Source organism: Tamandua tetradactyla, chromosome 7, assembly GCF_023851605.1.
Source record: "Tamandua tetradactyla isolate mTamTet1 chromosome 7, mTamTet1.pri, whole genome shotgun sequence".
Classification (NCBI taxonomy): Eukaryota; Metazoa; Chordata; class Mammalia; order Pilosa; family Myrmecophagidae; genus Tamandua; species Tamandua tetradactyla.
This window is the reverse complement of record NC_135333.1, coordinates 163,321,272-163,336,253: the sequence shown is the minus strand read 5'-3', so window position 1 is coordinate 163,336,253 and position 14,982 is coordinate 163,321,272. Positions and strand designations below refer to the sequence as shown.

Here is a 14,982-nt window from a genome sequence, read left to right as displayed (position 1 = left end):
ACAAAACTCAGTAGTATTTCTATACCCTAATAAAAAGCAGTCAGAGGAGGAAATCAAGAAAAAATTCCATTTACAATAGCAACTAAAAGAATCAAATATCTAGGAATAAATTTAGCCAAGGTGTAAAGGTCTGTGCACAGAAAACTACAAAACATTGCTAAAAGAAATCAAAGACTGAAATAAATGGAAGCACATTCTGTACTCCTGGACTGGAAGACTAAATATCAATAAGATGTCAGTTCTATCCAAATTGATTAATGAATCCAATGCATGCCTACAAAAATTCCAACCACCTACTTTACATAAATGGAAAAGCCAATTATCAAATTTATTTGGAAGGTAAGGCACCCCAAATTGGCAAAAACATCTTGAAAAAGAGGAATGAAGTTGGAGGATTCACACATCCTGACTTTAAAACATATTACAAAGCTATAGTGGTCAAAACCACATGGTATTGACACCAGTATAGATATATCGACCAACAAAATCAAATTGAGAGTTCAGAAATAGATCTTCATATCTGTGGTCAATTGATTTTTGACAAGCCTGCCAAGTCCACTCATCTGGGACAGAACAGTTTCTTCAACAAGTGGTGCTAGAAGAACTGGATAGCCATTTGTGTGACTACTATTTCACACTTTGTGCTGGTTTGAAAGGATTTATGTACCCTAGAAAAGCCATGTTTTGATCCTAATTGATCCTGTGGGAGCAACAGTTTCTTCTAATTCCTATTCAGCACTATAGGTTGGAAACTTGATTAGGTTATCTCCATGGAATGTGACTCGATCAGTTGCAGGTATTAAACTTGATTAGATGGAGATGTGTCTTCATTCCTTTGACGTGGTCTTGATTAGTTTACTTGAATCCTTTAAAAGAGGAGAATGACTAGAGAACAGATAGGTTCTGAGAGAACAGAGAATGCCGCAGAACCATGAGCAGAGAGTTCCTTTTGAGAACGAGGAGAAAGCCAGCAGACATCACCATGTTCATCATGTGCCCTTCCAGCTGAGAGAAATGCTGAATGTCAGGCCTTGAACCAAGGTATCTTTCCCTGGATGCCTTAGAATGGACATTTCTACACACTTGTTTTAATTGGGACATTTTCTTGGCCTTAGAATGTAAACTGGTAACATTAAATTCCTCTTTTAATACAAAAATTAACTCAGAATGGATCAAAGACTTAAATATAAAAACCAGGACCATAAAACTCCTAGAAGAAAATGTAGAGAAGCATCTTCAAGATCCTGTGGTAGGCAATAGTTTTTTTAGACTTCACACTTGAAGCACAAGCAGTGAGACAAAAAAATAGATAAATGGGACCTCCTCAAAACTGAAAACTTATGTCTTTCAAAGTACTCTGTCAAGAAAGTGAAAAGACAGCCTACTCAGTGGGAGAAAATATTTGGAGACCACATATCTGACAGGGGTTTAATATTAGAATATATAAAGAAATGCTACCACTCAATAGTATAAAGACAAACAACCATATTTAAAAATGGGCAAAAGATTTGAATAGACATTTTTCCAAAGAAGAAATACAAATGGCTAAAAAGTACATGAAAAAATGCTCAACATCACTAGCTTTTCAGGGAAATGCAAATCAAACCACAATGAATATCATTTCATATCTACTAGAACACCCACTATTTCAAAAACAAAAAACTACAAGCGCCAGAGAAGATGTGGAGAATTGGGAACACTCATTTGTTGTTGGTGGGAAAGTAAAATGGTGGAGTGGCTGTGTAAGACACTTTGGTAGCTCCTCAAGAGCTAATTATAGAATTGCCAAATGATACAGAACGGCCATATGACCTGGCAATCCTGCTACTAGTATATACCCAGAAAACAGATGTAAATAGACATTTGCACACCAATGTTCATTGTGGCATTATTCACAATTGCCAAAAGATGGAAGCAACCCAACTGTCCATCAACCAATGAATGGATAAACAAAACATGGTATATGAATACATTGGAATATTATTCAGCTGTAAAAAAGAATGAAGTCCTGATACATGTTCGAGGATTAACCTCGAACACATCATGTTGGGAGAAATAAGTCAGTCACGAAAGGACAAATATTGTGTGAGCTCACTGATTTGAATCAATTAGAATAAGCAAACTCATAGAGTCAGAATCTAGAATATAGGTTACTAAGGGAGAGGGTAGGGATATTAAGGCTCAAAATGTGCAGGGTTCCTATTTGGAATGATGAAAATGTTTTGGGAATGGATGGTGGTGATGGTAGCACACATCATGAATGGGTTTAACAGCATTGAAATATATATCTGAATGTGATTAAAGGGGAAAATATTAGATTGTACATGGTAACAGAATAAAAATTTCTTTAAAAGTCTGTCAACTGTGCTACACAAATAGTGAATCCTAAGCTAAACCATGACCTTTCATTAACAGCATAATTATAAAAATGTGTTATTATCAATTGTAACAAATGTTTCACACCAATGCCTGGTGTTGGTAGTGGGGTGGTGTATGGGAATCCTGTATTTTATGCATGATTGTACTATAAACCCACAACTTCTCTAGTAAAGAAAATAAAACAAAATTTTTAAAAAGACAATGAAGCAATTATTCCAAAACCTGAGATAATTAAATTGTAGTCTATGAAAATTATTCCTGGACAAGATGATATTTAAATGTAAAGGCAATCAATAGATTTTTTCAAACATGGAACAACTCAAGAATTCACCATTCATGAGCCCTCCTTTTAAAATCTTGACAATCTAGTCAGCGTGTTGAGTAAAATAAAGATACCAGCAATGGTATACCCAGGTGAAAGCAGTCTGCTGGGCTGAAGGCAATAAAGGGTACATTGTAGGTGGAGAACATAAAATAAAACCACCAGTTGGTCTGCTTTTCACGTCACCGTGTACTAGCAGTTCTAAACAATGCAAATGGTAAAATGCCCCTCCACCATCCATCAGACTCCCCCATGCCCCTGGATCTGCCCCTTGATATTGACAACAGGGAAGCCACAGTAAAAATATCAGCACTGGCCAATGAATTCACTTAAATGCAAAATGAAATCTAAACAACTGAATAGAACATAATGCTATCTAACATGACCATATGAAAACAATAATATAACTAATCAAAATCAAAGCTAGATTATAGAATAGAATGGAAATATTATATACCTGGACTGAGTGGAAATAACAACATAACTAACCAAATTCCAGAAGGGGAGAAAGGAAAGAGAGTGAGAGTGCCTGTGATGTCATCTCTATGGCAGGGAAGAAAGTCATACTGTCTAAAATGGAAGTTGTTGTTGTTAGGATAGGCTAACTAATCTGTAGTTAGAAACAAGCCCTAAACTTCAGGAACGTAACAGAACAAGAGCTCACTTCTGACTCCTCAGGAGCTGCCCTCCACGAGCTGGCTCTGCATTCTATACTGCAGCGATTGTACGCACCTCACATGCTCACCAGCACCAGTGCTCACCGAGGCAGGAAAAGAAAGGGCAGGAGATTGGCATTCTGGCAATTAACTGCATGCATCCATAAGTGACACTGGGTGCTTCTGCTCACACTTTGTGGCTACGGCCAACAGCGAGGTCACACCTAACTTGAATGGAGTGACTAAGTACCATTCTCAGAGGGCCCAGAAAGGGAAGAGAACTGGGTGACTAGCAATATCGCCTACTAGAGAAATTTATCATTGGAAAAAAAAATCAAGTTCTTCATAACCTCTTTTCTTAATGTCGGGAAAAAATGACATATTTTACTGTGAAAAAAATATTCAAAGTTCAGCAATTCCTTTTTAACTTTCACTTAGTTTCATTTTATTCAATTATTCAACTAAAATTAAATGTAATGGCTTTTAAATTTCAAAATCAGCATGCATCTCACTTTTAAAACAGCATTTCAGCTACTTATCTGTCTATCCGTCCATCCAGCCTCCCACCTGCAAATATGCTTAAAGATCACATCAGTCCCACAGGATTTTCATCTCTGAATGAGACTTATTTCTGAGTGTTACAATTTGTCCTTTTCTTTCCTTTTCTGCATTGCATGGATACTTTATAATCTGAATGTATCATTTTAATAAACAAAGTCATTATGAGAGAGAACAGTAATGAATGAGAAATATTCTATTAAGCTAAAAAACTGCTAGGTGCTAAAAAAGAGAAAACCAAGTTCTTCCATTGCCATAGGAAAGGAGGGGGAATTAAAGGAGGACAAAATATATATTTCACAATCATTAAAACTGAAATTGCAAACTGGGTAAATGCACAAATAGCCTTTGTGCCTCTGATTGTCCCTAAGAGGGACTGACACTTCAGGCCATGTAGCCGGTTTGAATTAATTATCCAAAGGACACACATTTCTGTTTCACCAAGTTTTTAGAAATTTTTTTTATCTTATTCAGGATAGTTGTTGATATAAATCAGTGCTGACAGGCCATTCTTACCAAACATGCAGCTGCTTACTGAGTTTAATAGAGCTGCTTCATGGAAATGGAGTTGCTTTTTCCCTTATTATAAAAAAAATGGACTTAAATACAAAATTAAACTTAATAAGATTAAAAAGAAAAAATACAAACTTCTAATCAGAGCCACCTTATCTGTTAGGCATAATGGGGACAGTGCCTAGAGCTCACAATACTGTCAGGACCCCACAGAAGTGTTTTAACATCTTTTAAAATGAGAAGAAAAACTGAACTTTTATGTAAAAGAGAAAATGTCTCTTTCCGCCACCTCCGTCCCACCCACAGAGAAATGCAAAAATTTTTAACTTTTTACTTTGAAATCATTTCAAATTTATAGTAAAGTTGCAGGTATATTAAAAAATAAATACATAGAATTTCAATATGCCCTCTTCTTAACATACCCGTTTCACCAACTGAACATTTTACCACCTTTGCTATTACCCTTCTCTCTCTCTCTTTCTCTCTCTCCCTCTCTCTCTCCCTCTCTCTCTCTCTCTTTCTCTCTCTCCCTCTCCCTCTCTCTCTTCCTCTCCCTCTCCCTCTCCCTCTCCCTCTCTCTCTCTCTCTCTCCCTCTCTCTCTCTCTTTTTCTGTCATCTATCTAAACTATCCTTCTATTATCTATTTTCTAAATGTTTGAGTAATTGCTATATCATTCTCCTTTAACACTTAATATCTAAGAAAATGTTTTACTATTCACCTTCATATCAAAACAGTAAAAAATATGTTTTAATATTTTTTTATGGAGGAAGGAGCCAACAAAGGTAAAAATACCTCCAGCCCATGAAAGTTATAATGCAGCTCTGCTTCTTACATTTCTAAGCACAAATTCAGTGACAGCAGCATTTCCTTGTAACAGAAAAACATACTTCTAAAACTACCTTGAAAATGAAAAAGAGTGTAGCTGTTGAGAGACAAGATCCCACAGAGTCAGATAATTGATGCAAATTTCCAACATTAATAACAACACTGCTTCTTCACAGGCTATTAGCAAAAGACATTAAAGAGTCCTTTATATGAGAGCTACATGATATAAATATAAAATTGTGAATTTTCCCCGTTTCCAAAATAAGGAAAACAAACAGCTTAATCACAGTATTTCCCACAGATGATTACTGTGCAAAAATTTCAAAATAATTTAAAAATATTTGTAATTTTATCTTAATCTTCAAAATCAAATACATAAATATTTAAACTGACACCCAAACTAAAGAAAACTTCTGGCTCTGTTGTCCTTTGACATTATTGTCTTTGTTGCTTTTCTCGGGCAGTAGAGTTTAAGAAGCTTTAATTGCAGATTATAAATTATAAAATAACAACTCTGACAGATTTAAATTTTCTTTATTAGGTCTAAACTCTCCTTGAAAAAAGGAAAAGATCATCAGCAAAATGAGTGTTTTGAAGGCAGTTGACTCCAGGCATCAAAATCACATCTTTTGGGGGAGTTCAGTTGGATTGAGTGGCTTGGTGATAAAACCAAAGAAATTAAAAAGGAGGTAGATCAAGTACCTTTCCCAAGCAAAATGCTTCAACGTTATGACATGATAATAATCTTAAAAATGAAACTTTCAGTTCTCCAAGCAGCAACGTTAGAAGACAGGCTTTTTACTTTGCTTCCTTCCCAAAGCTGGAAGGGACAGTGAATAATTTTGCTAGAATGATGGAATGATACTAACAAGATTTCATTTATTTTAGGGATAAATGTGATATTGTGTCACCAAGTCTAAAAAGTAAATCATAATAGCATAGAATATTTCAACCTAGTTTAAAGGCAGTTCAGAAAAGGCTGACTACAAAATTAACTACAAATCTAACATGACCTTAGCAAAAAAGTGAGAGCAACCTTAGATCCATTAGCACATGGAATCAGGAACAAGGGAGACGATAGTTTCACAGAATTCACATTACTCAGAGAGACCACTCTGAAGCCAGTGACCTGACGGCATGGACAGATGCAGGCAAAGCCTTAATCCAGCGTCTGCCCAAAGATATTAACCTGCAAGCACATATTAACTAAATAAAGCATTTGGCATATACCACTACGCCAAGCTCTGAGCTCTAGGGAGACAGGAACTGTGTCTGTTTCATTCATAGCTATGACCTAGCACAATGTCTGGGACATAGCAGCAACCGAAGAATATCTTTCAAGTTTTAAGGTTAAAAACTTAGGGAGTGGGCAGTGTGACAGTGGCTCAGTGGTAGAATTCTCGTCTGCCATGCCAGAGACCCAGGTTTGATTCCTGGTCAAACAAAACAAAAAACAAACAAAAAAACAAAAACGTAGGGAGCATGCTTACTTCAGCAGCACAAATTAAAACTGAAACAATACTGAGAAGATTAGCATGGCCCCTGCACAAAGATGACACACAAATATATGAAGAATTCCGTATTTTTATGCATGATTTTTCTGTAAATCCACATCTTCTTTAATTAAAAAAAAGAAAAGCAACTTATTGAGCAGTTGCATTTTATGCGTGGGATGCATTCTTAAAGTGCTTACATAATGCAAAAACCACCCTAACAAAGCACACATGGCATTGTCATGTAACAAGTAATAAATGCAGGTAAGAATTCCTTGACTTTGAAATTTTGTGATTCTTGACAAATTTTTAATTCTCTAGGATTTGCATTACTTTCAAAGCTTGTGCTAAAATGAGACTTCAGTAATTTTTAGTATCAACCATTCAAATTTGCCCAATTTCACATAAAATGCAATAGTTCTCTGAAGATAGATTAATTCAGCAAATATGAGGTCTACTCTGTTGCCAGGCACTTTTGTAGGTGCTAATGATATAGCAGCAGCCAACAGTAATAAAACAGAGCTCCTACCCTTCAGGATCTCACTATCCCAGGGTAAAACTTAGCTATTTACATAAAGTGCTTACGGATTGTCAGAAGCTCATCTGTGGAAGTTAGGGCTTGAAAACTACCTTTCTAGACCAATTCATAGATTTTACCAATGAAGAAAATACCATTAGAGAATCAAAGTCACTAGCCTGCTTTCATAATTCATCGGTGATGGAGCTTGATAAGAGTGCTCTTCAGATGCTTATCCTAGCAGGTATTTAATAGCTACTTATCAATGCAAGTAAGTAGTTGAAGTTAATTTGGGGGCACAATGATAATAACATAAGATTGTTATTAATAAATATTCTTTTAATCTCTTCATAGCCTTGTTAACGTTCTTAAAAATTAAAATATTTTCCAGACTGTCTTTCTATATTTTATTCTAACCCCAACTTTTTTCAAAGTAAAAACACAAACAAAACAAATAAAAAATAAAAACAAAAAAGTAATATATATTACATATATACTAAAATCATGTGTGTATATGTGCATGTGTGTATGAAAATGAAAGAGAAGTTTAACAAAACAAAAAATACTTGCCTTTACTACATGCTATTCTATTTTGTTATTTTTTAAGTACTTTTTTTGGGAATTCACTTAACTGAGATCATGTTCCATTAATGGGTAGAAACCCGAAGTTTGGCTAGGGTACATTCAGCTGGCTAATTTCTACTCTATATTCAATAATTAACTCACCTGTCACCTCCTTGGAGAAACCTTCCAGGACTCCTCCAAGCATAGTGAAATTATACTCTTCTTTGATGGCCTGAAATGAGGCAGTGACAGTGAGAACACCAGGAAGGAGCAGATTCAGAGAGGGGAGGAGGTGGTCCTGAAACGCATCTTTAGGCCACATCTAAGCCCCAAATGGAAGATAAGGCAGAGAGGGTCTCATGCCATGGACTCCTGCGCACTGACCACTTCCTGGCTCATTGTGAACTCTCAACAGACAACTGTTAAAATAAGTCCTTTAGGGGGCTGATAAAAGTGCTGAACCTGAAAGCAAATAAAAGAGACCATCCATCAGAGGCTGCTGCGCACTGGGAGCCGATAGACTGAATTTGGTATGTTTCATTTGGCCTGTGCAGTTCAAAAACTACTGAGATGGTAGTTGAAAATTGGGAGGCTTCACAAAATTCCAGATTTGTGGCCTTGCTTGTCGAGCTCAATAGAATCATCCTCAGGCTGGATACCCCCCACAATCCACTCTCTCCCACAATGCTCGTGAAAGCCCAGTTGCCTGCCAGGCTGCTTTCCCAGAGCCAGCACCTCCAAGACCTTATAGGGATCTGAGTTGTGCCTACTGCCCCCAAGAAATGAGAAAATCCTGGAGAGTGTGTATTGTCATGCATAGTGCATGAGCCTTGAGTCACCCTGGGGAAGGAAGAGAGTACAGCCAAAAGGCTTGGCCTTCCTGGATCTGAACACAAACCTCCAAGTAGCTGCTGTCTTTTCCCAAGGGTGAAGCCTGCTGAGATAACTGTCCTAACGCTCTTTCCCTTTCTGGGAGGAGATGAAGAAAACGATGAAATCACAGGAAATAAGGATAGAATTAGAACATTTCATTTTTCTTTATATCCTTTGGCATCCAATAACACCATTTTGCACAGGTGTGTTTTCAATAAACTGGGGAGACAGGATGGAAAATGTTTTAAATGCTATATTGGTCTCAAAATGCCAGCTGTTCAAATAGAAAAGTGATGTTGGTTTGAATGCCGTCCTCTCATGGACACATCCCCCTGAAAGCCCTTTCCAGGTGAACAGTGTGTGTCCTTCTCTGCCAAGGGCTGCATCACATCTGCACAGTACTCAACCTGAAGAGCTCGCAATGAAGTCTATACAAATCTAGTTATTTACACTGCATTCTTTGAACAGTCTGTAATGCTTTCATTAAAAGCACATCTGCTGCCGTTCCAGTGGGAGTTATGGTTAACACCGCAGGGAGTAGGGTGAGGTCTGGTTGAGTGTGGTCCTCAGGCACATTCCCAAGAGCCTCTGAAATCTGCAGGCTGATCCACCCGGAAGTAAAGGCATGCAGTTTGTAAGGGGTCCCCAACTAAGGCTGAGGAGGAGCAGCCTTTTTTATGTCTGAAATCACAGAGACAAAACACCCTGATCTCTGGTCACACTGAACTACTCATGTTTTTTCACTCCCCTCAATTTGCTCCCCACTTCTGCCTGGGTCCTTTCAGTTCTTCAAGAATCAGCTCAATTATTCAATTTCTTACCCAGATTCAACCTCCTGTGCCCCGACAGATGCCCCCATCCACACACACACAGTGGGGTTATCCCCAAAGTACTTTTTTTTTGTCGTACTTTCCAGTGTTACAAGATGGTATTAATTGCCATTCACTTTTAAAGAGTTACTAATATATGTATCTCTACCTCTTAGGTAAATCTTGAATTCCAGTGGCTGGAGCACAGAATTGTTTATCTTATTACATCAGGATCTTACAGGACAAAAGACTGCTTAGCTTTGGGGGATTTTGAAGAACAAAGTTGGAAGACATCTACTGCCTGATTTCAAGACCTAAAGTTCCAGCTAATATCCCAGGTGGAACAGAATAAAGCAGCTATTTATGCCTTGTCAAAACCATAGATGCTGCCATGCAGGCCATGTACCCAAAAAACTCCTGGCCCCTGCAATCCCCCACCTCACCCTCTCCCCCAACCCCCAAGAAAACACAGGTGACATAAATGTGAGATACAAGCCTGAAAATCAGGAGAATTCTGCTTTCTGGTATCCTTCTCATATGCTTTTAAGTACACCATGTTGACTTTGATTGAGCCGCTCACTATATATATTGAGCAAATCAATACAACCTTGTAAAAACAGGCAACAAAGCTTGTGTTGATTTGAACTCAGTAGGGCAGGTTAATAAACAATCTGCTAATAGCTGATTTAAAAGTTGAAAGGCAACTGAAGTCGGGCATCTGGACCAAGCGGTGAGGCTTTTGCTGAGTAGAGGGTCCTTTGTACTTATAGCTCACATATAGAGCATTATGTGACACAAGCAGAAAGGGCCTTCACTAAAGACTGGTAAACAGCATGTGAACACGTGGCTCATATTATGTAAAATCCATGATTCCCAAAGGTCAGCTGGGCTTCTGAAGGTCTAACGTTATCTCAGATGATGAAGAAATAGACATTTACAACAAGTAAAAATTCCTTCAAAGATTTCTCTGTGACAAGCAAATCCAAATGAAGACATGAACAGCAATTCTGCAAGCAGGCACAGGGCCTTCCTGCTGAAAGTAGAAGTGACAACACTTTGGTCACTGATACAAGATGCCTATTACCATTTTAAGTCTCCAGTCCATACCACATCATAATTTTGGTTTATGAAGAGCTACATTATTTTATGGTCCTGAATAACTTAACAAGAGTTCTTCCACCTAAGGACTGAGCATGGGACTTTGTACCCCCCCATTGCAGCCTTCCATGTGTTACCTTGGGATCTTGGGCAAACCACCTGCTCTCTCTGGACATCCAGAGCCTTATTCTAAAATTGATTTGTGAGATCTGCTTCCAATCATAATGGGCAACTGGTACTAGACATTCTCCTACCATAAACAACTGGACAAAAATATATGAAACCTGGGCAAAATATTTGAAACAGCTTTTTGAGACACTGGACAACAGACAATGCAGTACTGTGATCTCTAAGAGTAGAGAAACTATGATTACCCAGCTTTCTGTAAAGATATTTTCTAGACCATGGTGCAAAAGTGGGGATCCAAAGAGAGCCTGGCAGTCTCACTAAGTTGAAGAGAGGAAGATCAAAGTTTAAGGAGGCTGAGGCAGCTGGAATTTGTAGAACCAAGCACTGGGGAGGAGGTAGTTACACAGAGAAAGAGATACAGGTATCTGTGTGAGAGTCTCCTTGAATTGGTTGCTGAATTCAACTGGACAAAAAAAAATTGTCCAGGACCAGGAAGCTGAATAATTTTCAAAGTTCACAATAGGCAGGAAGACATTCAAGCTTCAACCAGCCAGAGTGGAGAGACCTCCATAAGTACTTGCAGCATTCAGAAAATACTCCAGAGGATCAGTAGAGGCCTAACATAGCCCTGTATTAAAAGAAAGAAGGAAAGGAAGGTAGGAAGGAAGAAAGGAAGAAAGGAAGGAGGGAGGGAGGGAGGGAACCTATTTTAGATTGCCCAAACAAGACTTATTACCAAGACTTGAAAGGTCAGATGTATCCCCATGTAACTTAAGTGCTGGACAAAAGAAAAGTCAGTGCTCTTTAATGAAAGACAGACATTCCAGACACTCAACAACTTAATATTCACAATGTCAAAATCTAGCCAAAAATCAATTGATATATGAAGAAACAGAAAAATGTGACCATAATCAGGAAAAAAAATCAATCATCAGAAATGGACCCAGATATAGAGATTATGGAATCAGTAGATAAGAACATCAAAATAGCTGATGTCCTCATCTATCAGCTGTCAGACAAGATAATCCTCTGCTCAAAGATTTGAAGGACAACATGAAGGTAATGAGGGCAAAGACAAGGACATCCTTGGATAAGACTTTCTATACAATGTAATAAAGCAAGAAATTAAAGGCATACTGATTGGAAAGGAAGGAGTAAGACTGTTTATTTGCAGATGACATGGTCATCTATGTAGAAAAATCCAAAAAAATCAACAAAAAGCTGCTTGAACTAATAAGTGAGTCTAGTAGGGTGACAAGATATAAGGTTAAATATACAAAAATCAAACCTTTAGATAAGCAACAAATAATTGAAAGTTGAAATTTTTAAAATATATAATTTAGAATAATATAAAAATACAAAATATATAGGGCATATTAAAAATATATACAAGAACAATACTGCTTGATTGTAGCACAATAATATAAGTACACTAAATGAAGCTGAATGTAAGTATCATTGAGGGAAAAGGGCTGGGGGCACAAATGAAACCAGAAGGAAAGGTAGAGGATAAAGACTAAGATGGTATAAATTTAGGAATTCCTGGAGTGAACAATGATGGTGATTAAATGTACAAATAAAAAAACACTTTTGCATGAGGGAGAATAAATGATTATCAACATTGCAAGGGGTAGAAAATGGATGGTACACAGGAAAAAGTACAATCAATGCAAGGTAAGGTCTAAGTCAACAGTAACATTGTAATATGCTTCCACTGAATGTAACAAAGGCATTATGCCAAAACTAAATGTCAACAGGCAGGGGGAATGGGGAAGGGGTATGGCTTCTTTACGGAAGAAAAGGAAATGTCTTCATATAGATTATGGTGGTGAAGGCATGTCTATATATTTAGGTTGGAATGTATGATGTGTGAATAAAACTGTTTAAAGATGAACAGAGAGAAACAAGTGCTAGAAAAAATGTGGAGAAAAAGATCTCCTATTCATGTTGGTAGGGAAACTGAGAGGTGCAGCCCCTTGGAGGGCAGTGTGGTGGTTCCACAGGAGGATGGGGTGGGGTTGCCATATTATCCTGCTACCCCATTTCTCAGTATATACCCGGAGGAACCAAGTGTAGGGACATGAATGGACACTTGCACACTAGTATTTACGGTGGCAGTGTTCATGATCCACAATGGATGTATGCCTCAATTATATGGACTAACTATAATATAAAGACTTAGTGAACTGAAGTCGAGAGCATGGATTATCAGATTGGGGCCAATTGTAAAGGGTCTTGGGTTGTAAGATCTCACAGCAGTCCCGTATATTCATGAAGGGTAACTGTTATTTCTAAATATTTAGCTGTTTGTATATAACCTGGTCGTTCCCAGAAGCTTCAGGTATTTTACGTGACACCTGAGACTCAGAATTAGAGCTCTGAAGCTATGAAAGTAAGCAGCACCCCATACAGGAACTGTTTAAAAAATTGAAAAAGGGATCAGACTTAGACTAGAGATATGAAGGAAGGTGATTTGGATAGGATTAAGGTACAGCAGAATACAGGGTAAAGGATGATGTCATCCATATTCTAAAACTTCACCTTCTGTGTGAGACCAAAAGGAGAGACGTTTATTTAGTGCAAAATTTATATTTTGGTAATATATTACCTAATTTAACTTGTATGGTCACTTTAGTTGAACACCATAAGTACATGGAATCTTGAATAAGGTATGAGAGTTTGTTGGTTTGTCTAGGTTAGTGTGATGCCCCAATATAGACTAGAGTAATTCGGGCAGTGAATAGTGAAGTACTTGCAAAGTCCCCTTCGGGGACCAGGGAGAAAGGAGAAAATATTCAACTGCCCTATTTGGAGAATTCTGATATTCTCACAAGAAGTGGGGACAACCAAATCAATAGGCAAGCCCTCAATTTTGGGGGTTGCCCCTATGAAACTTATTCAAAAGAGAGGCTAAGCCTACTTAAAGTTAGTCTTAAGAGTCACCCCCAGAGAACCTCTTTTGTTGCTCAGATGTGGCCTCTCACTCTAAGCCAATTTGGCAGGTGAACACACTGCCCTCCTCTCTACGTGGGACATGACTCCCAGGGGTGTATACTGACCTAGCATCTGGGACAGAACTCCTAGGATGAGCCAGGACCCAGCATCAAGGGATTGAGAAAGCCTTATTGACCAAAAGGAGGATGAGAGAAATGAGGCAAAATAAAGTTTCGGTGGCTGAGAGATTTCAAACAGAGTCGAGAGGTTATCTTGGAGGTTATTCATGTGCATTATACAGATAGCCCTTTTTAGTTTATGGTGTATTGGAGTGGCTGAAGTACCTGAAACTGTTGAGCTCTGTTCTAGTAGCCTTGAATCTTGAAAATGATTGTTTAAGATACAACTTTTACAACGTGACTGTTTGATTGTGAAAACCTTGTGCCTGATGCTCCTTTTATCCAGAGTATGGACAGATGAGTAAAAAAGTATGGATAAGAAATAAATAAATAGTAGGGGAGATAAGGAGTAAAATAAATTGGGTGGGTGGAAATACTAGTAGTCAATGAGAAGGGAGGGTAATGGGTACAGTAGGTGTGAGTTTTTTCTTTTTATTTCTTTTCTGGAGTGATGCAAATGTTCTAAAAAATGATCATAGTGGATGGACCAAGGTGGCTCAGCAGGCAGAGTTCTTGTCTGCCATGCCAGAGACCTGGGTTTGATTCCCAGTGCCTGCCCATGCAAAAAAAAAAAAAAAAAAAAGATCATGCTGATGAATGCACAACTATATGATGGTATTGTGAGCCATTGATGTATACCATTTTTTAAATGTATGTTTACATTTTTAATATTTGCCAATAAAAATATTTTAAATATACATATGCATGAAACATTCATTACTGAGAAAAATTAAAGCTGCCAAAATAAATGAAAAGATAATATGTTAATGAATTAAAAGTCTCAATACCATTATCAAGTCACTCCTAATCAAAACTCCAGCATATTTTCAATAAAATTGACCAGCTCAATGATTCTAAGGATAAAGATTCTGCAATGCACTAGAAAATGTGAAGCAACTATACTAGCCAAAATAATTTTGGAAAAAAGAACAAATCACACATGACATCAAGATTTACTGTAAAGTTCCAGGAATCTAGACAGTGTGCTTTAGTGAAAAAAATAGACAAACAAATTAATGGAACAGACCAAAGTCCAGAAATAGACCTCCATCTATAAGGACAACAGATTGTTTACAAAAGTGCAAAGGCAATTCAGTAGAGAAAAGATAGTCTTTTCAACAAATGATGCTG

At 37.7% G+C, this 14,982-nt stretch overlaps 1 protein-coding gene and 1 non-coding gene across 4 annotated transcripts in view; one reads left to right on the top strand and one right to left on the bottom strand.

Annotated features, from left to right (window-relative positions):
• The window catches only part of CRADD (CARD and death domain containing adaptor protein), a 262,555-nt gene that overhangs the window by 25,889 nt on the left and 221,684 nt on the right, over nt 1–14,982 (bottom strand). The gene's annotated exons all lie outside the window — the stretch shown is intronic.
• Nucleotides 6,740–6,842, top strand: LOC143642961 (U6 spliceosomal RNA). The gene has a single exon (XR_013156019.1). It is a non-coding gene; the product is annotated as a U6 spliceosomal RNA (small nuclear RNA).